This window comes from Panthera leo, chromosome A1, assembly GCF_018350215.1.
Source record: "Panthera leo isolate Ple1 chromosome A1, P.leo_Ple1_pat1.1, whole genome shotgun sequence".
NCBI lineage: Eukaryota > Metazoa > Chordata > Mammalia > Carnivora > Felidae > Panthera > Panthera leo.
Genome location: NC_056679.1, coordinates 116,399,450 through 116,424,172, shown reverse-complemented (window position 1 = coordinate 116,424,172; position 24,723 = coordinate 116,399,450). Strand labels below are relative to the sequence as shown.

Genomic DNA, 24,723 nt, shown 5'->3' with positions numbered 1-24,723 from the left:
CCCCAAGCTGCGTTGACCCGCGCAGGCCTAGGCGGTTGCGAACACCCGCCTCCTAGTCCCCACGCGCCGACTTCCGGTCTTTTTCTACATCTATTGGTCAACCTCTGTAACCATCGCGTCACGACCTTAAAGTGGATTAGTTGGCCTTGTGGTCAGTCATAGTGACCCCTGACAAGGGGAGGCTTCATTGGCGCCATAAAGTGTCGATCACTTTGTCACAGGACGTCGCGTGGTACAATTGGCAGGCAATAGTACCATTCATCCCGCCCCCGTCTGAGGTGACGGGAAAGGGTTGGGGAATTTCCACTTCTGATTAAAATGACGGCTGAGGTGACGACCCGCAAGAATTAGTGAGATTTGGAGTAGAATTCACCCTGAGCTTGGTGAGGCTTAAACGTTAAGGATGCAAGAGGCACAGAGGTTACCAAGCTCCCACCTGTCGCTCTCCGCCAGACGCCGAGACTGCGGCCGGAGAGTTGCTGCACGGGGATTGGAGGAATGAAGCAATCAGTCTCATCTAGTCCCCACCTTCCTCGCAGTCTCTGGTTGGAGGAGCGGAGCGTCAGTCACTAGAGCGGTCGCCACCTCTGGGACAGGTGAGATTGTGTAACCTATCTGCCGCCTGCTCTTTGGGAGGGGGTAGGGGGCTGGGACACGCGAGGGGGCAGGGCGGTTCCTGCTTGGCGCCTCCAGCCTTTCCGAGTGGAGGAGCCCAGCGCCTGGAGCTGAGGGCACCAGGGGGGCTGCTTCGGATGGCCGCCCCGGGGCGACTCGGCCCGCCCGCGTGCCGGGACGTGGCTGGGCGCGGCGGTTCTGCAACCTACCGGCGGGATGGCCCCGCGGGGCCGCGTTCTCTTGCTGGAGGAAGGCGGCGGGCCTGAGGGCTGGACAGCGCCATGCCTCAGTACTGGGAACTGTCCCACGAAGGACGGTGGGAAGGCCGCTAACACCTCGGGGGAATCAGACCTTAGGCCTGAAAGCGGTGGTTAACAGTGTATGCTCTGGAGCAGTTTCCAGTACTGGTGCCGCCACTTATTTGCTGTGTGACCTACGAGCGTTTGGTGTTTAATCTGTGTGCCTTTCAGTTCGTTCGTTCATCTGTGAAATGGGGCTAATATGAGTACGTCCCTCATCGCATTGTTGTTATGAATACATTAGCTAGCTAACAGAAGGCGCTTAGCAAAGTGCCAAACTTAAAGCCCCATTTTAGTTACTCTTCCTTCAGGAGTCTTCCACCTGCCCCTGGGTCCCGCCAACTAAACTAATTCTTGTCAGTTTTTGGTGATGCAAAACAAGCTAACTAAGGCGGGGGCTGGGTGGGGGTGGCAGAGGTATCCCCCCACCCCCACCCCACCCTAAGGATCTGTCTCTACTTCTGTTATCTCTATCCGTCTATCTCCTTTGTCAATGAAGAGGGGTTTTAAAATACTCAAGCTTCAAGTAATCCTATGATCAAAGATCACCAGAAGAAAGGCATTTGGTGAAGTTTGTATGGCAAATGCCCCTTGACCCAGAGAAAGTCTATATGACTTAGGTTGGCTCAAAGCAAAAGATCTGGCACATCTCCTCTCTTACAGCTCTAACAAAGGACTGTGTGTATCTTGATTGTGCAATTTTTAATATTTCACCTCCCTTGAAATTGGAATCTGATAATTCTATAAAGAATATAACAATTTAAAAAAAATGGATTCTGCCAAACATTTATTTAAAGAACATTTTGAAGATTATGAACATTTCATTGGCTTCGTAATTGCTAATTTTGGCATTTCACATGCAAAGGGGGGGGGGAGTGTTTTCTATAAGCAGAATATATTAGGTGAATGATCTTTCTAGATAATAAGTTGTAGGAAATGGAAAGAACTCTTGTAGCTTTTCTACAAAACTATTTTGATATAAATGCCATGTGTCCTGTCTTTAATTAGAATTTGTGGAACTTAATTAATTAACCTGTTTCCTTGGTGCTGTTTAAATTTTCAAGGTATGTGTGACTAGGTCACAACACAAACTAATAACACCAACGAAAGAAACCCAGCTCTGCCCAACCCACTTCAAAGCTGGATTATCCAGAATTGGTATGGATACATCCTTAGGCAAAAACAGGTATTGACTGGTACAACATTACAAAGGAACTGCTTGTCATTCCTACCATTAATACAAAAATAATTTCTGATGCAACTCCCTGAACTCATTAAATTCTTTGAAGAAATGTAATGAAACTCAAGAACAGAGAGAAAGGAAATCTATGCATTTTCCCCAATATATTTGAGAGAGAAACATACAATCTCTACTCACTGCCTAACAATCAACCCTGTATATAGCCAGGAAAATATGAGTAAGCAATAATCTTTGTTTCACCTGGATCTTTACCTGAGACACTTGTTGTCAGGAGTTTGACAACAATTGAGTAGTCACTTTAGGGTTTAGGAATACGAATCTCCTGGATTTTGGTGACTGCTATTATCGAGACTGTGTTAATTATGAACTTAATACTACTATATATACAGCATTGTCTGGTGTTTCAAAAGTGAAAAATAATTGAGAAATCATCACTATATCAAGTAATACATTAGGTGAATATATCAAATCACACTCAAAGTATTCAGTGTAAAATATCAGTAAGTTTAATATGAATTGTGGGTAACATTGGTTTTGATATATTGTTTCTTAAGATGATATTTACTACTAAATGAAAAAATACACTGATTTTTCAAGTGATAAATAAAAGGCAAAATTCCTCTTTAAACCATATATATTTGGGGACGCCTGGATGCCTCAGTCAGTTGAGCATCTGACTTTGGCTCAGGTGATGATCTTGCAGGCCATGAGTTCAAGCCCCGTGTCAGGCTCTGTGCTGATAGCTCAGAGCCTGGAGCCTGCTTCAGATTCTGTGTCTCCCTCTCTCTCTGCCCCTCCCCCACTCACACTCCTCTCTGTCTCTCAAAAATGAATAAATGTTTTTAAAAATTTTTAAGTATACATATTTGTTAGAAATGAGCATCGGAATAAAATGTTTTCCTCCAAAAATCCAGTGGGAGTATTTATTAGATTGTAGCTGTAGTGCGTTTCAAAGCATTCTTATCAACTTTTGACCATCTTTTAGACAGATGAGGAAAAGGCAAAAGGAGAAACTGTATATTCCAAGGATTTTTAAAACATCTGAGGTAATAAAAGTCTTCATTTCTTGTAAGAAATACGAGATTGACAAATGAAATTATAGATACAGGGACTTAAGCTATTTTAGCTATAGTTCTTTCACATGCAACTTGCATTCTGTCAAGACATTTATTTAATTTCTGTATGTCAGTGCATCTCAGTTCAGCCCATCTATAGAAGGAAAGAAGTAAACCAACAAATTTGTTGTACTTGGATGTTATGTCATTTAACCTTTATAATAAATTTATCAAGATTTCACCCATTTTATAGATAAGGAAGTTGAAACTCCAAAAATGTTAAGTAACTTACCCAAGCTTATAAGACCAATATATGGAAAGGCTAGGGTTTGAATTTATTTCTGCCTGATCTCAAAACACATGCTCTTCCCACTATATCACATTGATCCCTTGGTACCCTCAAAGGCAGAGGAACTTCATCAATGTGATAAACTGATGTAATAATCCAACCATTATATCTTTCTTATAGACATGCTAATTAGCACCTTAAGTGGATTTATCCCTAACTGCCACCAAATTTAGTATCTTTCTCTTTTTAAATGGAAACATTTCATTTAAAACACCTTCTGTTTTTTCCAACTACATTGTTAATTTCTGAGACCATATAATTTTACATTAAGAAATCTGAATAGTTAATATATTCACATGGTTCAAATCTCAAAAAGAATTTTAAAAATACAATGAAAGGAGTCATTTTACTTTGCCCATTAAACACCAAGATCCTCTCTCATAAGCAAACCATTTTATTAGCTTTTAAATATGCTTCCAGAAATACAAATCAAAACCACACTCAGATATCACCTCACGCCAGTCAGAGTGGCCAAAATGAACAAATCAGGAGACTATAGATGCTGGAGAGGATATGGAGAAATGGGAACCCTCTTGTACTGTCGGTGGGAATGCAAACTGGTGCAGCCACTCTGGAAAACAGTGTAGAGGTTCCTCAAAAAATTAAAAATAGACCTACCCTATGACCCAGCAGTAGCACTGCTAGGAATTTACCCAAGGGATACAGGAGTACTGATGCATAGGGGCACTTGCACCCCGATGTTTATAGCAGCACTCTCAACAATAGCCAAATTGTGGAAAGAGCCTAAATGTCCATCAACTGATGAATGGATAAAGAAATTGTGGTTTATGTACACAATGGAATACTATGTAGCAATGAGAAAGAATGAAATATGGCCCTTTGTAGCAATGTGGATGGAACTGGAGAGTGTGATGCTAAGTGAAATAAGCCATACAGAGAAAGACAGATACCATATGTTTTCACTCTTATGTGGATCCTGAGAAACTTAGCAGAAACCCATGGGGGAGGGGAAGGAAAAAAAAAAAAAAAAAAGAGGTTAGAGTGGGAGAGAGCCAAAGCATAAGAGACTCTTAAAAACTGAGAACAAACTGAGGGTTGATGGGGATTGGGAGGGTGATGGGTAGGTGATGGGTATTGAAGAGGGCATCTTTTGGGATGAGCACTGGGTGTTGTATGGAAACCAATTTGACAATAAATTTCATATATTAAAATAAAATAAAATCAGAAGGGAATATAAATAAATAAATAAATAAATAAATATTCTTCCAGAGGTGTTTACATATATAAGTAATTTCATATATATATCAATTTATTTTTTCCCTTTTAAACACAAATGGCAGCTTATTACTATACATGCTTCTATATTTTGCTTTTCTCACCTGATTTATTCCAGAGATATTTCACGTTAGTCTATAAAGAGCTCTGTCATTTTTGTTTACTACTTCGTAGTATTCTGTTTACATGATAATGTTGAATATTTAGATTGTTTACTTTTTTCCCCTTAACAGTGCTACAGATGTGTAACTTTCTAATCTGTCTGGCCTCCAGTAAGTGTGGGCACAAATTAATTTAATTGAAAAGTTGTAAAATTGCAACTAGAGGGCTCCTGGGGGGCTCAGTCTGACTCTTGATTTCTGCTCAGACCATGATCCCAAGGTCGTGGGATTGAGCCCCCGCAAAGAGCATGGAGCCTGCTTGGGATTCTCTCTCTCCCTTGGCCTCTTGCTCTCTCTCTCTCTCTCTCTCTCTTTCTCAAAAATAAAATAAAATCAATAAAAATAAAAATAAATTGCAATTGGACTTTAGGCAACTACTTATTTGAGCTATAGTTGAATATAGCTGCAAGAGGGATGTCTAGTGACATCCAGGAAGTGGGCATATATTTTTTTTAATTTTAATGTTTATTTTTGAGAGAGAGAGAGAGACGGAATGTGATCAGGGGAGGGGCAAAGAGAGAGGGAGACACAGAATCCGAAGCAGGCTTCAGGCTCTGAGCTGTCAGCACAGAGCTGGATGCAAGGCCCAAACCCACAAACTGTGAGATCATGACCTGAGCCGAAGTCAGACGTTCAACTGACTGAGCCACCCAGGCATCCCAAAACTAGGCATATTTTAAAAAATAAAGAGTTATGCCTGCATTCAGCTGGACTAACACACCACACAGCCTAAGAAAATTTACCAAATCATTCAGAAAGTTGCCTAGAATTTATTCTGTTACTGAGCCTACCCTTCCTAAAAAGGGACAATATAATATATGTTCACACAAAAAGGCCTGCTTACCTCCTAAAAGTTCTGTCCTTACTGCCTGCCCAACAAGAATGAAGGCAGTAAATGATGTTGCTCCATTTGATTATACACCTTTCATGCCAGGGATTTTTTTTTTTTTTCAAACTTCTAAAACTAATGAGTATATAAATACCTCTTGTGGTGGAATCATTCAGGTTCTCAACAAAGGAGAGATGATGGAACAATTAATATCCACCTTCTTCCTTGGGGCTCTGCTAGAACTCCTTAATCCTTGAATTGTTGGATAAAGGACAGCATGTCAAGGAGAATATGCATTAAGGTTATGGAGAAGAATTAGGTTTTGGTGGGAAGATCTCTGAGCCAGGAATCAGAAATACAAGTCTACTTCAATTGACTGGTATAGTGCTCTTAGACCTAGATAGTTTGTCCACTTGACCTTTAAAGGTATACTTTAAAGGTACATAACTTAAGAAGCATTTCGTTACAAAATGTAGTCATCATTTCAAATCAAATACCATGCACGCATAGAAAAAATATGGTCATTTACATACAAAACCAAGGTTAATAGTAATTATCTCTGGGTAATGGAATTATACAAAGATTTATAAATCCTTTTTCTTTTTTGAATGTTTGCATTTTACAGGCTTTTTTTTTTTTTAGTTTTTCCATAGTTAACATGTTTTTTGTGTAATAAAAAATTAAATATTTAAATTAAATAAACCTATATCACATTGTGCAATGTTCTCATCTGTTCATTCAACCAACATTTATTCAACTCCTGCTATTTGCAGGGCACTGTGCCAAGTGCTTTAGAGAAAACATAAAAGAAAAAGAAGATTTAATGTATTTCCTTTCAACTGTGCTGATGCATATATACTTATTGACTGATGGTTAAGTAGATAAAATGCACATGGAATAATAGAGAACAGAAAGACATTCAAGTCAGTATAACAAACTATTTTATAGTGTTGAGTAGATAGGAAGTAAAAGATAAATTAACATGGAGTAAGTTTATTTAGGAAAAAGCTTGATTATGACCATTTTGAGCTAGGATAATGACAGGGAAATAAAGGAGGTAGAGCATCCCAAATGGAAAGAAATGATGGGAATGATCACAAAGAAGTAAAAGTCTTCAAATTGTATGTCAGGATGGTAAAACGACTAACTTGCACCATACAGAGAACTCAAAATGGGGATTAAAGAGAAAGTCGGTTAAAGAAATCTTAAATACTGGACTCAGTGCTTTAAATTTGGTTCAATAGGCCACATACCATTGTTCTTGAAAAGCAAAGTTATCAAGATAAAAGTTAAGGGACGATTACAATTTTGTTTTATTTTGGCTGCATTGCATGGGTTTTGTCAGAACGAGGAAATGCTGGAGTCTGGGAAATGAGCAGTCTTGCTGTTGTGCTTAGTCCAGGTGTGAGATCATGAAGGCCTGGATCAGGGTAGTGACTGTCAGGTTAAGTAAAATGTACTATCAGCAATCGTAAAAAATCAGCATGACTTGGTGCCTGATAAATGTGGGGAGCAGTAGTATAAAAACAAAGTTACTCCAGAAAAATTGATACAAACGTTCTGAAGAGAAATGTGGCATTAGGTATCAAGATCCTTTCTTTACAGACACCTGGCTCAGTTGGTAGAGCATGCAACTCTTGGTATCAGTGAGTTCCAGGTGTATTCTGGACAGAGTTCACTAAACAAAAATTTTTTAAAAGATCCTTTTTTTAAAAAAAAATTTTTAAATGTTTTTTAAAAATTTATTTTTGAGAAAGAGAGAGACAGAGCATGAGCAGGGGAGGGGCAGAGAGAGAGGGAGACACAGAATCCAAAGCAGGCTCCAGGCTCTGAGCTGTCAGCACAGAGCCCGACGTGGGGCTTGAACTCACGGACTATGAGATCATGACCTGAGCCGAAGTCAGACGCTTAACCAACTGAGCCACCCAGGTGCCCCAAAGATCCTTTCTTTAAGTTTTTATTTCCATCTATTAGAATGGCTAAAATCCAAATAACTGACAATACCAATTGTTGGTGAGGATGCAAAGCTAAAAGAACTCACTCACTGCTAGTAAGAATGAAAATGGTACAACCACTTTCAAAGAAAGTTTGGAAGTTTCTTACAAAGCTAAACGTAGTCTTGCCGTGTAATCCATAGTTGCAATCCTGGGTATTTACCCACTGAGTGGAAAACCTATCCACATGAAATTCTGCATGTGAATGTTTATAGCAGTTTTATTCACAATCACCAAGATGTGGAAGCAACCAAGGTATCCTTTGATAAGTGAATGAATAAACAAACTGTGTTATCACCATACAATGGAAGATTGTTGAGTAATAAAAACAAATGAACTATCAAACTATGCAAAGACATAGATGAATTTTAAATACATATTGCTAGGCAAAAGAAGCCAGTCTAAAAAGGCTGCATACTGAATGAATCTATATGACATTCTGGAAAAGGCAAAACTGTGGAGATGGTAAACAGATCTATGACTGCCAGGGATTGGAGTGGGGGAAGGGTTGAACAGGTGAAGAACAGGGACTTTCAGATTGGTAACATTCTGTATGATACTGTATTTTGTACGGAATTATAATAGTGGATATGTGACACTATGTATTTGTCAAAACTCATAGACTTCATAGTACAAAGAGTGAACTTTTTAATTTTTTTACTTTTATTTTAAATAGTCTCCATACCCAATGTGGGGCTTGAACTCATGACCCTGAGATCAAGAATCTTATGCTCTACCAACTGAGTCAGCCATGCACCCCAAGAGTGAACTTTAATGTGTGAAAAAATGTTTTCATTTGTTTAGTAGGTCAGGATATGTTAGAATGGAATGCAGATGATGACAAAAATATATATAATTGTATTACAAATGTGTGAAACAACTTCAGTGAAGGGAGTGAAAGAAAAAGCAACTGACCTATGTAAGTTTGGAAAGCAGTTGTCACTCTAAAGGCAAAAGGAACAGCACATAAGCAATGTACAATAGTTGATTAAGGTATTTTCCCCTGGGGATGTGCGTTAACAAACATTTCTAAAACCATATATGTGTATTGGAATTGAACAATTATGTAAATGGCTGGCAGTTTCTGTTTCTCACTGTGGAGTGGGTGATTACAGATAAGCAAGGGGAGGAAGCTAGAATGATCTATGTGGTAATGGATTAGAGTTGGAGACATCAGAACTTCTAGTTAGTTTAATATAATTACAAGTGGATACATGTAGGAATATGTATAGGTATGTGCATATACACAAGTTAGTATACACACATATTTTTTCTTGGTCTGTCAGCACAGAGGACCTAGAAATGATATTCCAGTAGCAACATGCACACCTTGCACCCACATCTTGGCTTTTAATAACATTCTCCAATGAGAGGAACCAGACTCCTTGGAGAAATCTAGGACTGGGACTGAATCTGGGACTGGGACAGGAAATATACATGATGAACCTGGAACATCTTAGAGTGCCAGAAAGTAAGAAATTACTAAACATGCATGCGCGCACGTGTGAGCGCACACATACACACACACACACAATAATGAGGGTATTTCAAAGAGATAATAGGAGCTAACTGAAACAATTCCCAATGGCCAAAGCTGGAAAAATTTGAGCAAATAAATAATATTGAATTATAGCCCAAAGTATAAAATAAATGTCCTTGAGTCCATATGGGTAAATAAATGTTTGAATGAATAAATAAATAAATGGGACAATAGGTAAGTTTTCCATGCAGAAGAAATCCAAATTGATGTAGAAACTCTACCCTTGAGGAGGTGAAGCATTAGCTTCCCTCTCCTTACATTTGGGCTGTGCATAGTGATATCCTTCCAAAGAGTAAAATATGGAAATGGGAGAGGGACAAGTGACTTGATTGTGGAGAAACCTGACAAACACTACCTCAGCCAGGTTGTCAAGATTAACATCATCAGTGATAACTCCTGTTGATAGTATATACCCTTGATACTACATGCAAAAGTCTGAGAAACTGTCATGGTCAAGGGGAACCTAAGGAGACATGATAACTAAATGTAGTGTAGTATCCTGGATGGAATACTGGAACAGGAAAAGGACATGAGATAAACCCAAAATAAACTTGAATAAATTATGGATCTTAGTAACTATGTATTAATTAGCTAATATTATATCAATGTTGGTTTATTAATTGCAACACATGTACCATACTAATATAAGATACTAAGATATTAGTATAGAGGAGATTGGAGACGGGCTATGTGGCAACTATACTGTCTTTCCAGCTTTTCTATAAATCTAACACTATTCTAAAATTTAATTTTTTTATTTTTATTTTTTCCAGTTTTGCTGAGATATAATTGATCTATAACATTGTATTAATTTAAGGTATACAATATAATGATTCGATATACATATATAGTGCAAAATGATTACCACAATAAATTTAGTTAACATACATTACCTCACATAGTTACAATTTTTTCTTCTTGTGTTGAGAACTTTTAAGATCTGCTCTCTTGTGAGCATTTTTAAAAATTTTTTATAATTTTTTTTAATGTTTATTTATTTTTGAGAGAGAGAGACAGAGCATGAGCAGGGGAGGGGAAGAGAGAGAGGGAGACACAGAATCCAAAGCAGGCTCCAGGCTCTGAGCTGCCAGCACAGAGCCCAACATGGGACTCAAACCCCTGAACCGTGAGATCATGACCTTAGCCGAAGTTGGACGCTTAACCAACTGAGCCACCCAGGTGCCCCTTTTTCAATTTTTTAAAATGGTTATTTTTGAGAGAGAGAGAGAGTGGGAGTTGGTACAGAGAGAGAGGGAGACACAGAATCCGAAGCAGGCTCTAGGCTCTGAGCTGTTGGCACAGAGCCCGACATGGGTCTTGAACTCACGAACTGCAAGATCATGACCTAAGTCGAAGTCAGCCGCTTAACCGACTGAGCCACCCAGGGGCCCCTCTTGTGAGCATTTTTAACATGCTTATTCCTTTGGACTTCTAGGAATTTTTGTTTATGAGTCTAGGAATTTATTTTTATGAGTTGGGTCACTTGTGTGGCTCAGTCAATAGATGGTATGACTCTTGATCTTGGGGTTGTGAGATCAAGCCCCATGCTGGATGTAGAGATCACTTGAAAATAAAATCTTTTTTTGAATCTTTTTAAAAAATGCTTATTGGGGCACCTGGGTGGCTCAGTCGGTTGGGCATCTTCTTCGGCTCAGGTCATGATGTCACGGTTGCTGGGTTCGGCCCCATGTTGGGCTCTGTGCTGACGGCTCGGAGCCTGGAGCCTGCTTCCGATTCTGTGTCTCCCTCTCCCTCTCTCTCTGCCCCTCCCCAACTCGTGCTCTGTTTCTGTCTCCAAAATAAATAAATCTAAAAAAAAATTTTTTTAAATGCTTATTTATTTTTGAGAGAGAATGCACACACATGCGAGCAGGGGAAGAGCAGAGAAGGGGACAAAGGATACAAAGCGGGCTCCATACTGACAACAGAGAGCCCAATATGGGGCTCGAAATCACAAATTGTGAGATCATGACCCGAGCCGAAGTGGGACGCTTAACTGACTGAACCACCCAGGTGCCCCGATCTTTTTTTTTTTAAGTAGGCATCTCACCCATTGTGGAGTCCAGTGTGGGGCTTGAACTCACGACACTGAGATCAAGACCTGCTCTGAGATCAAGAGTCAGATGCTTAACTGACTGAACCACCCAGGTGCCCCCAAAAATCAAAATCTTAAAAAAAAAAAAAAAGGTTTAATCAGACATAGGAACAAAATTATTGTATAGAAAAAAATGAAGTTCACAGGGGTGCCTGGGTGGCTCAGTCAGTTGAGTGTCAGACTTTGGCTTAGGTCATGATCTCAGGTTACTGGGTTTGAGTCCCGCATCTGGCTTTCTGCTGTCAGTGCAGAGCCTGATTCAGATCCTCTGTACCCCTCTCTCAATGCCCCTCCCCGACTCATGCTCTCTCAAAAATAAATAAACTTCAAAAAAAAATGAAGTTCATATTATGTTAAATAAAAAATAAGGTTATAAGACAAGATGTATATATATTCTCAATACACTACAGTGAATAGAAAATGACATACCTCAAAATGACAAATATCAGGGGCACCTGACTGACTTAGTTGGAACAGTATGTGACCCTTGATCTCAGGGTCATGAGTTTGAGCCCCATGTTGGGTATAGAGATTAAATTTAAAAAATTAAAATAAAAAAAAATAACATATGTCAGACAGATTATCTGTGGATGGTGGAATAGTGGGTTATTTTTATTTATTTATGTTTCCAATTTTTCTATAAGTAATGTATTACTCTGGTGATCAGAAAAAAAATAAAGGTTGTAAGAAAAAATCACTATAGGTGTAAAATCAGAGGATTCATCAAATTGGGATACTTATTGGCAATAAGGAACTGGGAACGAATTTTTAAAAGATGTTGAGTTGTAGCTTTGGTTTTCATTAAAAAAACATCACTCTGCAGAAAGGTCATGTTAGCAATGAAGATTAAGTCACTTTTCCACCAGGTGAATCCTTGGTGAATATATTTTGGGTACTGCCTCCACAGAAAGATGCATACTTAAAATCTGAGTACTAGCAGCAATTCTGTGTGTTTTCCTCCACCCCTCGGGAGTAATTAAAAGGGAAGCCCAAGAATCACACTGATGAATAAGTATCAGCAAGTGTGTAGGCCCTCATCCCAGATACCTTGATCCGCAGTTGCACAAGCTCATTTGACAAGAACAGGCTACTAACAACCTGCAATCACAGATCCTTTGAAGAAACCCAGAAGCTTACCAAGTGCATTACAGTGAAGCCCCTACCTCTGCAATTCCACACATATGGGAGACCCGAGGCTGACTACTCCAAACACCTTGTTTCATATGTCCTCTTCTACACTGCAACTTGGGCAGCCACACCTACCTTCTCTAGAAGCTCTCCTTGGCAGGTACCGTGGCATTCTGCCACAGACTCTAGAAGGTTCCAGGACTGGTGAAAATTTAGAATCTCATTGTCTGAGCACTTTCCTGATAAGATAATAGTTATTTAGAAACCCCCACATCAAGACTCAGCTTATCTTCCAGGTCATGGTGGTCTGCCTCATAGTGAGTCAGTACTTTTGAATCAGAAGGGCCCTTGAGGAGTCCTCTAGGCTTCATACTACCTGTTTAATAAAGAAGAAACTGGAGAACTGTGTATTAGAGTCAATACCTCCTGGAAAAATCTCTAAGGGGACGTTTCCATCCATCACCTTCTGATGTTTCCTGTCAGAATCAGAAGTACATCATTGCATTGCTTACCAAAGTGAGAAGAGAGCAAGCCTGGGGTTCCTACTCGGAGAGCAATTTTGGCTTATAAGTGAGAACTGAGTCACTCTGAAGGCTGATCTTAGAGACTCTTTTGGAGTGTTTGAACTCACCTTCGTTAACCACACCCCTTGCTCATCAAGGCAGGCCTATAAAGCAAGAGACGCAGCATGGCGTTCACCTGCAGGGCAGGTAACAGTGCCACCTCCCAGATGTTCTTCCCCAAGGAAGTGGCATGGTGTTTGCTGTGGCCCCAAGAGGACTATAGACAGTCTAGCTGAAACATGAGCCTAGTACAAGCTCACAGAAGCTGTAAGAAAAATTGTGGTCAAGACTCTACCCTGAAACTTTTCGCCTAGAAGGACCTCTTTAACTCTGGCATTGGCACCACTGGTGACAAAAGAGAAAAAAACAGCCAGGGTTGGACTGTTCCAGCTTAGATTTAGTAGATGAAAAATGTTTGTCATTTGAATAGGATTGCTTCACCCTTACAAGAGTTATGTAGGGCAAATGTCTGAGAAATGGGCAAGCCTGTCAATGGCCTCTGGGATTTGGTTAAAGCCCTAAACTGTCCTAGTGCCTCTGCCCTTAAGCTGGAAGGATTTTTAACCAAGATTGAGCCATAATAGTGTCCAAAGGAAGCAGCAATACTGTTCTGTGTACTAGGGATTTCATAAGGATATTAGAATTCCTAGAGAATAACTGAAGGACTGTGAAATATATTTTTTATTTTTTTTTAGTTTATTTTGGGAGAGAGAGAGAACACATGATCAGGGGAGGAGCAGAGAGAGAGAGAGAGAGAGAGAGAGAGAGAGAGAGAGAGAGAATCTCAAGCAGGCTCCACACTGTCAGCAGGTAGCTGGACACGGGGCTCAAACCCATGAACTTTGAGATCATGACCTGAACTGAAATCAAGAGTCAGACGCTTGGGAATGCAAGCTGGTGCAGCCACTCTGGAAAACAGTATGGAGGTTCCTCAAAAAACTAAAATAGAACTACCCCACGACCCAGCAATTGCACTACTAGGCATTTATCCAAAGGATACAGGTGTGCTATTTCAAAGGGACACATGCACCCCCATGTTTATAGCAGCACTATCAACAATAGCCAAAGTATGGAAAGAGCCCAAATGTCCATCAATGGATGAATGGATAAAGAAGATGTGGTATATCTATATAATGGAGTATTACTCAGCAATCAAAAAGAATGAAATCTTGCCATTTGCAACTACATGGATAGAACTGGAGGGTATTATACTAAGTGAAATTAGAGAAAGACAAAAATCATATGACTTCACTCATATGAGGACTTTAAGAGACAAAACAGATGAACATAGGGAAGGGAAACAAAAACCATATAAAAATAAGAAGGGGGACAAAACAGAAGAGACTCATAAACATGGAGAACAAACTGAGGGTTACTGAAGGGGTTGTGGGAGGGGGGATGGACTAAATGGGCAAGGGGCACTAAGGAATCTACTCCTGAAATCATTGTTGCACTATATGCTAACTAATTTGGATGTAAATTTTAAAAAATAAAAAACAAAATTAAAAAAAAAAAAGAGTCAGATCTTGACCGACTGAGCCACCCAGGCGCCCCAGGACTCAAATATTTTAAAACCCTCAAGAGCACTGGTGAGACCACTTTGCAGACCCTGATCATCTCATGCCCAACAATTATTCTCACAAGTTCCCTGTTGTCCTCTCATATGCCATTAGCAGGATTGTAAATTGATAACATCTTTAGGAAATCAGTTTGGAGTTGCCTTCAAATTTTTAAATGCACATACCCTTTAATCTAGCAAAATCCACTTCCAATTCTGGGAGAATTGGAGACACTCACACATGAGCTCAGAAATACGTGTGTGAAGATGTTCACAGAAACCTTACATTTGTCCATCAATAAGTGTTTAATAAGTAGAGGAACAGCTATAAAATGCTAACCATCATCTGAGCTTTTAGCAGGTCATCTTTTTTTTTTTTTCCTGGTAGAGGGTCTTGCCTTGATGCTGATGGCTCCTAACTGATCAACATGGTGGTTGCTGAAGGTTCAGGCGGTTGTGGCCATTTCTTAAAACAAGACAACAATGAAGTTTTTCTCATCGAAGGACTTTCCTTTCTGTGAACGATTTTTCTGTAGCATGCGATGTTGCTTGACAGCATTTTACTCACAGTAGAGCTTTTTTCAAAATTAGAGTCAGTCCTGGGTGTCTGCCTGGCTCAGTTGATAGAGCATGCGACTCTGGATCTCAAGGTTGAGAGTTCGAGCCCCATGCTGGGTGCGGAGATTACTAAAAATTAAAATCTTTTTGGGGGGCACCTGGGTGGCTCAGTTAAGCATTTGACTTCGGCTCAGGTCATAATCTCGTGGTTCATGGGTTCAAGCCCCATGTCGGGGTCTGTGCTGACAGCTCGGATCCTGGAGCCTGCTTCGGATTCTGTCTCCCTCTCCCTCTGCCCCTTCCCCACTGATGCGCTGTCTCTCTCTGTCTCTCTCACTCTCAAAAACAAACATAGAAATGTTTTAAAATAAAATAAAATAAAATCTTTTTAAAATGCTTATTTATTTATTATGAGAGAGCACCTGAGCCAGGGAGAGAGGCAGAGAGAGAGGAAAGAGAATCCCAAGCAGGCTCCACGCTGTCAGCACCGAGCCCAGTGAGGGACTTGATCCCATGATCTGCAAGATCATGACTTGAGCTGAAATCGAGTCGGATCCGATGTTGACCCAACCAACTGAGCCACCCAGGTGCCCCAAAAATTAAATCTTAAAAAAAAAATTGGAGTCAATGCTTTCAAGCCCTGCTGCTGCTTTATCAACTAAGTTTATGTAATATTCTAAATCCTTTATTGTCATTTCAACAATCTTCACAGCATCTTCACTGGGAGTAGATTGCATTTTAAGAAATTATTTTCTTTGCTCATCCAGAGGAAGCAAGTTCTCATCCATTAAGGTTTTATCATGAAATTGTGGCAGTTCAGTCATATCTTCAGGCTTCACTTCTAACTCTATTTTTCTTGCTATTGCCATCACATCTGCAGTTACATCCTCCATTGAAGTCTGGAATCCCTCAAGGTCATCTATGAGGGTTAGAATCAACTTCTTCCAAATTCCTGTTAATGTTGGTGGTTTGAATCCCGAATATTCTTTTTTTTTTAAGTTTATTTATTTATTTTGAGAGAGAAAAAGAGCACTGATGCACATGGGGGCTGGGCAGAGAGAGAGGAGAGAGAGAATCCCAAGCAGGCTGTCAGCACAGAGTCTGACCCAAGGCTCAATCTCACAAACTGTGAGATCATGACCTGAGCTGAAATGAAGAGTTGGACCCTTGACTGAGCCATCCAAGTGCCCTTGAATCCCGAATGTTCTTAATGGCATCTAGAATGTGAATCCTTTACGGAAGGTTTTCAATTTACTTTGCCCATCTTGATTTTCAACATGCCTTCCTCACTAAGCTTAATTGTTTCTAGCTTTTGATTTAAAGTGAGAGACGTGCAGGGACACCTGGGTGGTTCAGTCAGTTAAGCACGTCCAACTTCGGCTCAGGTCATGATCTCGCTGTTCGTGGGTTCGAGCCCCGCCTCGGGCTCTGTGCTGACAGCTCAGAGCCTGGAGCCTGCTTCAGATTCTGTGTCTCCCTCTCTCTCTGCCCTTCCCCTGTTCGCATTCTGTTTCTCTCTCTCTCTCAAAAATAAATAAACATTTAAAAAAATTTAAAGTAAGAGACATGCAAGGGAACCTAGGTGGCTCAGTCAGTTGAGCATCTGACTCCTGATTTCAGCTCAGGTCATGATCTCATGGTTTGTGAGATTGATCCTGGAGTTGGGCTCTGTGCTGAGTGAGGAGCCTGCTTGGGATTCTCTCTTGCTGCCTCTCCCCTGCTTGCACATGCGCTCTCTCTCTCAAAATAAATATTTAAACATTTTTAAAAAGTCCTTAATGAAGAAGTAAAAATTAATTTTATTAATTAAATCTCAGCTTTTCATTACATGTATTTTAATATTCTATTTGAGGAAATGAGAAGTATACATAGAGCACTTCTGCTGAACATTGGTTGTCTCCAGGGAAAACACTCATGCAACTATTTTTGTTGTAAGCTGAACTAACCATTTTTTCATGGAACATCATTTTTACTTTAAAGTATGACTGACATAAATTTTGGTAATTCAGACTGGTGTATTTGGCAGACATTTTCTGGAGCCTGCCATTTGAAGGAAAACAGCTGACAGTATATTGTTTCCAAATATAAAATTCAAGTTTTGGGGCATAAATGCGGATTTTGGAAAGTTGCATCCACTGTTATTGGTTGACAGTTTCCCAAAACTTAAAGACTTTTTTGGTGAGATAGGAGATGATATTGCAAAATGTATTCTCTGATATTATTTTGACATTATATAATAAAATGTGTCAGTATTTGCAAGAGCTGCATAACTCAGTGAACTGTATTTCCCAAATGACCAATACATGATGTTATAAAACCGTGAATGAATAAAACAACATTCAAAGCTAGGCTAGTGGATTTTAATGTAACAGAGTATGAAAATTTTATAGTTATGATTTCAACCTTTAGAAAACTAACAGTTGTTGCATTTTCGTGTGGTAGTAAAGATAATAACTGCAATTATCTGAAAAAAAAATTAAAATATTCCTCCCTTTCCAACTACATATCCATGTGAGTCCAGATTTTCTTCATATTCTTCAACCAAAATACTAATTGCAGTTGACTGAATTTTGAAGTTGATAGGATGGACAATCCATCCGTCTTTTATTAAGTCACACATTAAAAATTAACTCTTACTAAATTTTTCTTCAAAAAATAGATTTTTTTCATAAAAATATGTTACTTATGTTCACATTTATGAATTAAACTTATAGAGTTTTGTAAATTCCTGTTTTAATTTCCAATACACTAAACACTAATAGATAAAACCCACATATATAAACAAGAGCTCAGGATGCTCTATAAACAAGGGCTCCGTCGGTTGAGCATCCAACTCTTGATTTCAGCTCAGGTCATGATCCCAGGGTCATGGGATCGAGACCCGGGTCGGGCTCCACGCTGAATGTGGAGCCTGCTTAAGATTCTCTTTCTCCCTCTCTCTCTGCCCCCTCCCCTGCTCACACACTCTCTCTTTCTCTTAAAAAAAAAAAAAAAAGTACAATCAATATTATAAAAATTAAAAAAATAAAGAAACAAGAGCTCTTTGGGTCTTTAATAATAAATAAAAGAACTGTAGGTCTTTAATAATTTTTAAGAGTGTACAGGGGTTATGAAACCAGAAAGTTTCAGGACTGCTGCAGTACTATATAGCGCTTGCAGTGGAGGCAGAAGGATGGAGGAGATGATCTATGAAGTCTCTGCTGGGTTTTCAGTCTTTCCTTACTCAGCCAACTCTCGTCTTTAACTCAGCAGTCAAAGCTTGGGAGCAAGAGCTCTGAATGTGCTCTGGGCATCTCTGATGTGAATCTATGAAAGGGAAAAGATACTCCTTTCCCTGCTTCTCTCTCTTTCTAAGTCTCCAGATAAAACTTTGTCTGCATAGGGTGAAGAGAGAGACTAGATAGGGCAGACGACAGGGACCTTCCCAGCCATGAGGAGTTTATTTAGAAAACCTGAAGTTAAATGGTAGGGACAAGCTGTAAGGGGCCACAACTGGTCCACTTGGGCTCAATAGCAGGAACTGGGAAGAGCCAGGGACATCTCCTAGAACAGTGATAATTGTATTTCCTTCCTCCTGTGCTGGCCCATTTCTTAAAATGACCTAAGCCCTTCAATGAGTTTTAAGAACCAACAATTCTTCCAGGCCACAGCCCCATATGGTTAATTAGAATAGACAAATATGGACGGGGCGCGTGGGTGGCTCAGTCGGTTAAGCGTCCGACTTCAGCTCAGGTCACGATCTCGCTGTCTGTGAGTTCGAGCCTCGCCTTCTGCTCTGTGCTGACAGCTCAGAGCTTGGAGCCTGCTTCCAATTCTGTGTCTCCCTCTCTCTCTTCCCCTCCCCCATTCATGCTCTGTCTCTCTCTGTCTCAAAAATAAATGAACGTTAAAAAAAATTTTTTTAAAGAATAGACAAATATGGAAAGAAATCAAACTTAAAGAGAAAAAAATGTAAAGCAGCGTAATAACAACTACTTTGCCACGTATGTCACTTTCCACCTCCACATCCACCCGCACCTCTCCCTTGCTCTCCTACCATCCATCCCTTCCCCTTGGCCTGACAGCTGTCCTTCCTTAGGCTATTACTGATTCATTAGGGATTTAGTCACTAGGATGGGGAATTTAGGGGTAAGGTGTTTCACCGTAATTTGAGTCCCCTCTATGCTGTTTACTGGCTGTGTGATCAAGCAGGTAACTCTCCTCTGAACCCTCAGTTCTGCATCTTTAAGAGGAGATGATCTTCCAGCTCTATGATCCTGTGGTTATTAATAAAGAGAAGATAGGTCAGGCTGGAGCTAAGGACTCTGGCATTAATATATTATCATTGAGAAGAGCAGAGAATCTAGAAAGAGAGCACAGCTCTAGTTTGCATCATTATACATTTTCCCCTTTGGACACGGATATATTCGCAGGAGATGAACAAACACAGGTCTCTAAAAACAACCTGAAGAAGTCTCCCAAGACTGTGGTTCTTCCCTTGGGTTCACTTAACTGTTAGGTTCCTGGAGTCGGTATTGGAGAATTCCCCCAGTTCTTGCCCAGCCTTGGTAATTCCTTTGGTCTTGGAGGCCCTAGAGGTTTTCAGCCTCCCTGTTGTGACCCTGCTAATTAGATACCAGGCTCTGGCCCCTACCATTCTTTTTATTATTTTTTTTTATTTTTAATGTTTATTTATTTTTGAGAGAGACACAGAGCATGAGCAGGGGAGGGGTAGAGGGTGAGGGAGACACAAAATTCAAAGCAGGCTCCAGGCTCTGAGCTGTCAGCACAGAGCCCTACGTAGGGCTCAAACTCATGAACCACGAGATCATGACCTCAGCCAAGTCAGATGCTTAACCAATTGAGGCACCCAGGCACCCTTCTTTTTATTTTTTTAAATAGATTTATTGAAATATAATTTACAGACCACATAATTTTGTGGCTCTTATTGTATTCACAGAGTTGTACAACCATCACATCTATTCTGGAACATTTTCATCAGCCCTAAAAATAAGTCCTATACTCCTTAGCCATTACCTTTAACCTCCCCACCCCTTCCCTCCCAGGTGCCAAACCTTTGGCAACCAATAGTCTAATTTCTATCTTTATAGATTTGCCTATTCTGCAGTCAAATGCTCTACCACTGAGTTATACCCCCTAGATTTGCCTATTCTGGATAGTTAACATAAATGGAATCATACAACATGTAGTCCTTTGTGACTAGTTTCTTTCACTTAGAATGATGTTTTCAAAGTTCATCAATGTTGTAGCGTGTATCAGTGTTTCATTACATTTTATTGCTGAATTATATTCCACTGTATGGATATAACACATTTTGTTTATTCATCACTTTGCGTTGTTGAGTCATCAGAGTTGTTTTCACCTTTTGACTATTGTGAATAATGCTGCTATGAACATTGGTACAAAGTATCTGTTTGCGTCCCTGCTTTTAAATCTTTTGGGTATATATCTAGGAGTGGGATTGCTAGATCATATGATGATTCTATATTTAACTTTTAGAAGGACACAAACTATTTTCAGGGCTGCTGCATCATTTTACATTCCCACCAGTGATGTGTGAGGGTTCCAACTTCTCTGCATCCTCACCAATACTTGTTATTTATAGCCATCCTAATGTGTGTGAACAGTATCTCATTGTGATTTTGATTTACATTTTCCTAATGGCTAATGATGTTGGGCATCTTTTCATGTGCTTATTGTCCATTTGTATATCTTCTTATTTTTTCAGTTTACTTATTTATGTTTATATATGTTTATTCATTTTTGAGAGAGAACGCAAGCAGAGGAGGGGCAGAGAGACATGGGGACAGAGGATCTGAAGCAGGATCTGTGCTGACAGCCGCCAGCCAATGTGGGGCTTGAACTCAGGAACTATGAGATCATTACCTGAGGCGAAGTCAGACACTCAACTGACTGAGTCACCCAGGCACCCCTAGTTTGTTTGTTTGTTTGTTTGTTTGTTTGTTTGTTTTTAAGTAATCTCTATACCCAACATGGGGTCAAACTCATGACCACAAAGTCAAATGATCCCACTCTTCTGACTAAGCCAGCCAGGTCCTCCCATTATTATATATTCTTTAGATAAATGTTTATTTGGAGGCCTTGTCTATTTTTTTTTTTTTTTAGTAAGTGCTTCACCTAATGTGGGGCTCAAACTCACCACCCTAAGATCAAAAGTCGCATGATCCACTGATTAAGCCAGCCAGATGCCCCTTCCTTTGTTTTTGTTTTATTTTGTTTTGGGATTTTTTTTTTTTTTTTTTTTTTTTTTTTTTTGAGAGAGAGCATGTGCCAGTGAAGGAGAGAAAGAGAATCCTAAGCAGGCTCCATGCTCAGTATGGAACCTTACACAGGGCTCAATCCCATGACCCTGGGATCATGACCTGAGCCGAAAACAAGAGTCCGACACTCAACCACCTAGCCTCCCCAGGTGCCCCTTCCCTTGCCTATTTTTAAATTGAGTTATTTGTCTTCTTGTTATTGAGTTGTAAGAGTTCTTAATATATTCTAGATACAAGTCCCTTATCAGATGTATAATTACATGTATTTTCTCCCATTCTGCTGGTTGTTTTCACTTTCTAGATAGTGCCTTTTGGAGGATAGAAGTTTTAAAATTTTTATGAGGTCTAATTTATTTTTTTATTTTGTTCCTTGTGCTTTGGTATCATTCTAAGAAACCATTGCCAAGTCCAAGGTCATGAGGATTAAGGCTTATTTTCTTCTAAGAAGAGATGGTTTTAGCTCTTATATTTAAGTTTTTGATGCATTTTGAGTTAGTTATTGCATATGGTATGAGGCAGGCGTCCAACTTCTTTCTTTTGCATGGAGATATCCAGTTTTCCCAGAACCATTTGTTGAAAAGACTATTTTTTTCACCGTTGAGTTGTCTTGGCATTCTCATCAAAAATCGATTGACCGTAAGTGTGAGTATGTGTTCCTAGACTGTCAATCCTGTATGTATTTCCTTATGCAAGTACCACACTGTCTTGATTATAGGAGCTTTGAAGTAATTTTGAAAATCAGAGGTTGTGAGTCCTATAACTTGGTTCTTCATTTTCAAGATTGTTTTGGCTGTTCTAGGTTGGCCTCTACTATTCTTACCCAAAGGGACAAGGCCTCATCTGTATTGCCTCTTTCAAAGTATTCATTATGTAGCCTACCACACTGACCCTCATCTTTTCCAACCTCACCTTCCCCTGTTCTCTCCCTCACTCCTCCACTCTAGCTCTGTGGGCCTTCTCAAACATTCTGAAGCTCTTCCTGCCTGAGGGCCTTTACACTGACATTACCTTGGCCAAAAAATGCTTTCTTTCCCTCCACTCCCTCTCCCCTATTCCCAAGGCTGACTTCTCGTCATTCAGGTCTCTGCTCAAATGTTATCTTCTCAGAGAGGCCCTTACTAACCCCCAATCTAAGACAGTCACTCGCCAAACTCTCCCTCTTTATTATGTTATCTTGTATTATTGTACTTACCACTGTCTGAAATAGTCTTACATATATATCATTGTATTTATTTATTTGCTGCCTCCCCCTACTAGAATGGAAGGTCCAGGAAAGCAGAGATCTTATTTCACATTGAATTCCTACACCTAGTAATACAATAGACTACATTGCCTGGCATATAATAGACATTTAATATATATGTATTTGTTGAAGGAATTTGTTGTCAACTCCTGGACAGCTCCTATAGTGGAATTCAGCACCAGGAAAAGAGGTAAGAAGCAGTGAACTGGCCTCACACCAGGATTATTTTCCTTGTACTCACCTTTTCTCATTTTTGACCAGTCGGCAGTTCCTCCCTTATTCAAAGTTTTCTCCTAATCCTCCTCCTAATATCGGTCTACATTTGAGAAGTAGATACAGACACATTCCTGCCTTCCCCAATGTCTCCTCTTGATTGCTCTTAGGAAAAATGACCTAAGATGTCTCTGACCACAGTATATATGGACAAGTACATACTCTGGTCCATTTGCAAAGACAAATCTAGAGTGTTGGGAAACATGAGGTCCTGGACAAGGGGACAGAAGGACACAGAACCTCAGGGAAAATCAGAATCTCAGGCCAAGAGCCCAAGGAATTCACATTATAACAACCTAATACCCACAGAAGTGTGAAAGTCATTGTCCCACAGCTACAGACTAGAGAAGAGAGGACCTATGTTACTGATATGGAGAGATTTTCCCTGGGGCTAGGGAGGCTCTAATAACCCTCCATACAGCCCTGAGTTTTTCATCTAAACATCTTAAAAATGTTATAGGCATCAATTAACCCTTATAGCACCCTAGAATCAGGACTGTGGCCCGATTTTACTGACAGAAAACTGAAGACTGTGGGTTAGAGCCAGGAAAGGAATGTTTCAGGCTCACATGGCCTGGACTGAGCAAGCTAAGGGCTACATCTGAAGCCAGAGCTCACCTCATAGTCTTCCCCTTATGACAGTGGTTCCCAATCTGGGGACTGTAGGACACTTAAATTCATGTCTCTGTTTACCATGTCTTGGCTGCAGGCAGATGATAATTTAGTTGGTTCCTTGTCATGCAGGTGCCAGCTTAAAGATCACCTACTCAGAGAGGCCTCCCTTGAGCATCCATCTCTAGTAAACTTCTCCCAGTCCCTATCATATTACTGATTTTCTTCAGTGTACTTGTCATTATCCCAGATAATGTTATTTTTTGTTTGTTATTTCTGTCTTTCAGTACAAACTCCATGATGTTAGAAATTTTATCTGACAAGACATTGCTGATGTTCAATAAGTATTTGTTGAATGTTTAAATAAGTCTAAATAAAGATGTTTTCAACATTATGTAGATGCTGCTGAAATGAGTAAAATACATAACTATCTAAGTTTAAATTATACTTTTGGTATATATTTCTCTCAATCAATAGGTACTCAGGCTGTAATGTTAGGAGCCTTTTTAAAAAAACATTTAGAAGAGCCAGGCACCTGTGTGGTTCAGTCATTATACATCTCACTTTGACTCAGGTCATGATCTCACCGTTAGTGAGTTCAAGTCCCACATGGATGAACTCAAGCCCCACCAGGTGAGACCCACTTTTCTCTCTCTCTCTCTTTCTCTCTCTCTCCCTCCCTCCCTCTCCCTCTCTCTCTCTCTCTCTCTCTCCCCCTCACTCACTTGGGTACTCTTGCTCTCTCAAAAATAAAAAAATAAAAAAACAACATCTTTAAAAAAAAAAAAGGCACTAAAAAGAGCCTTCAAAATTTCCACTTCTGGGGCACCTGGCTGGTTCATGGTGGAATGTGCAACTCTTGATCTTGGGGTTGTGAGTTTGAGCCCCAAATTGGGGGGAGAATTTACTTAAAAATAAAACATTATAGAAAAAAGAATTTCCACTTCTGGCCTTGTATAGATTAAACTTTTTGAATAGCCTTCCTGACTAAAACAACTAAAATGCTAGATGCTAGATTAAATATAATTTTTAACTTTAAAATTCACAAATGAACTGACATACACAAGTGCTCTTTCTATCATTACTCTTTAATTTCACTCCTAGGTATATACTCTGAAGAAATTCTTGTACTT

The 24,723-nt window shown here is 39.8% G+C and overlaps 1 long non-coding RNA gene across 1 annotated transcript; it reads left to right on the top strand.

The window, feature by feature from the left end:
• The first annotated feature begins 26 nt into the window (after positions 1-26).
• On the top strand, positions 27-23,877 carry LOC122218716. The gene is made up of 3 exons (XR_006202061.1): positions 27-596; positions 22,838-22,895; positions 23,723-23,877. It is a non-coding gene; the product is annotated as an uncharacterized LOC122218716 (long non-coding RNA).
• The last annotated feature ends 846 nt before the right edge of the window (positions 23,878-24,723 follow it).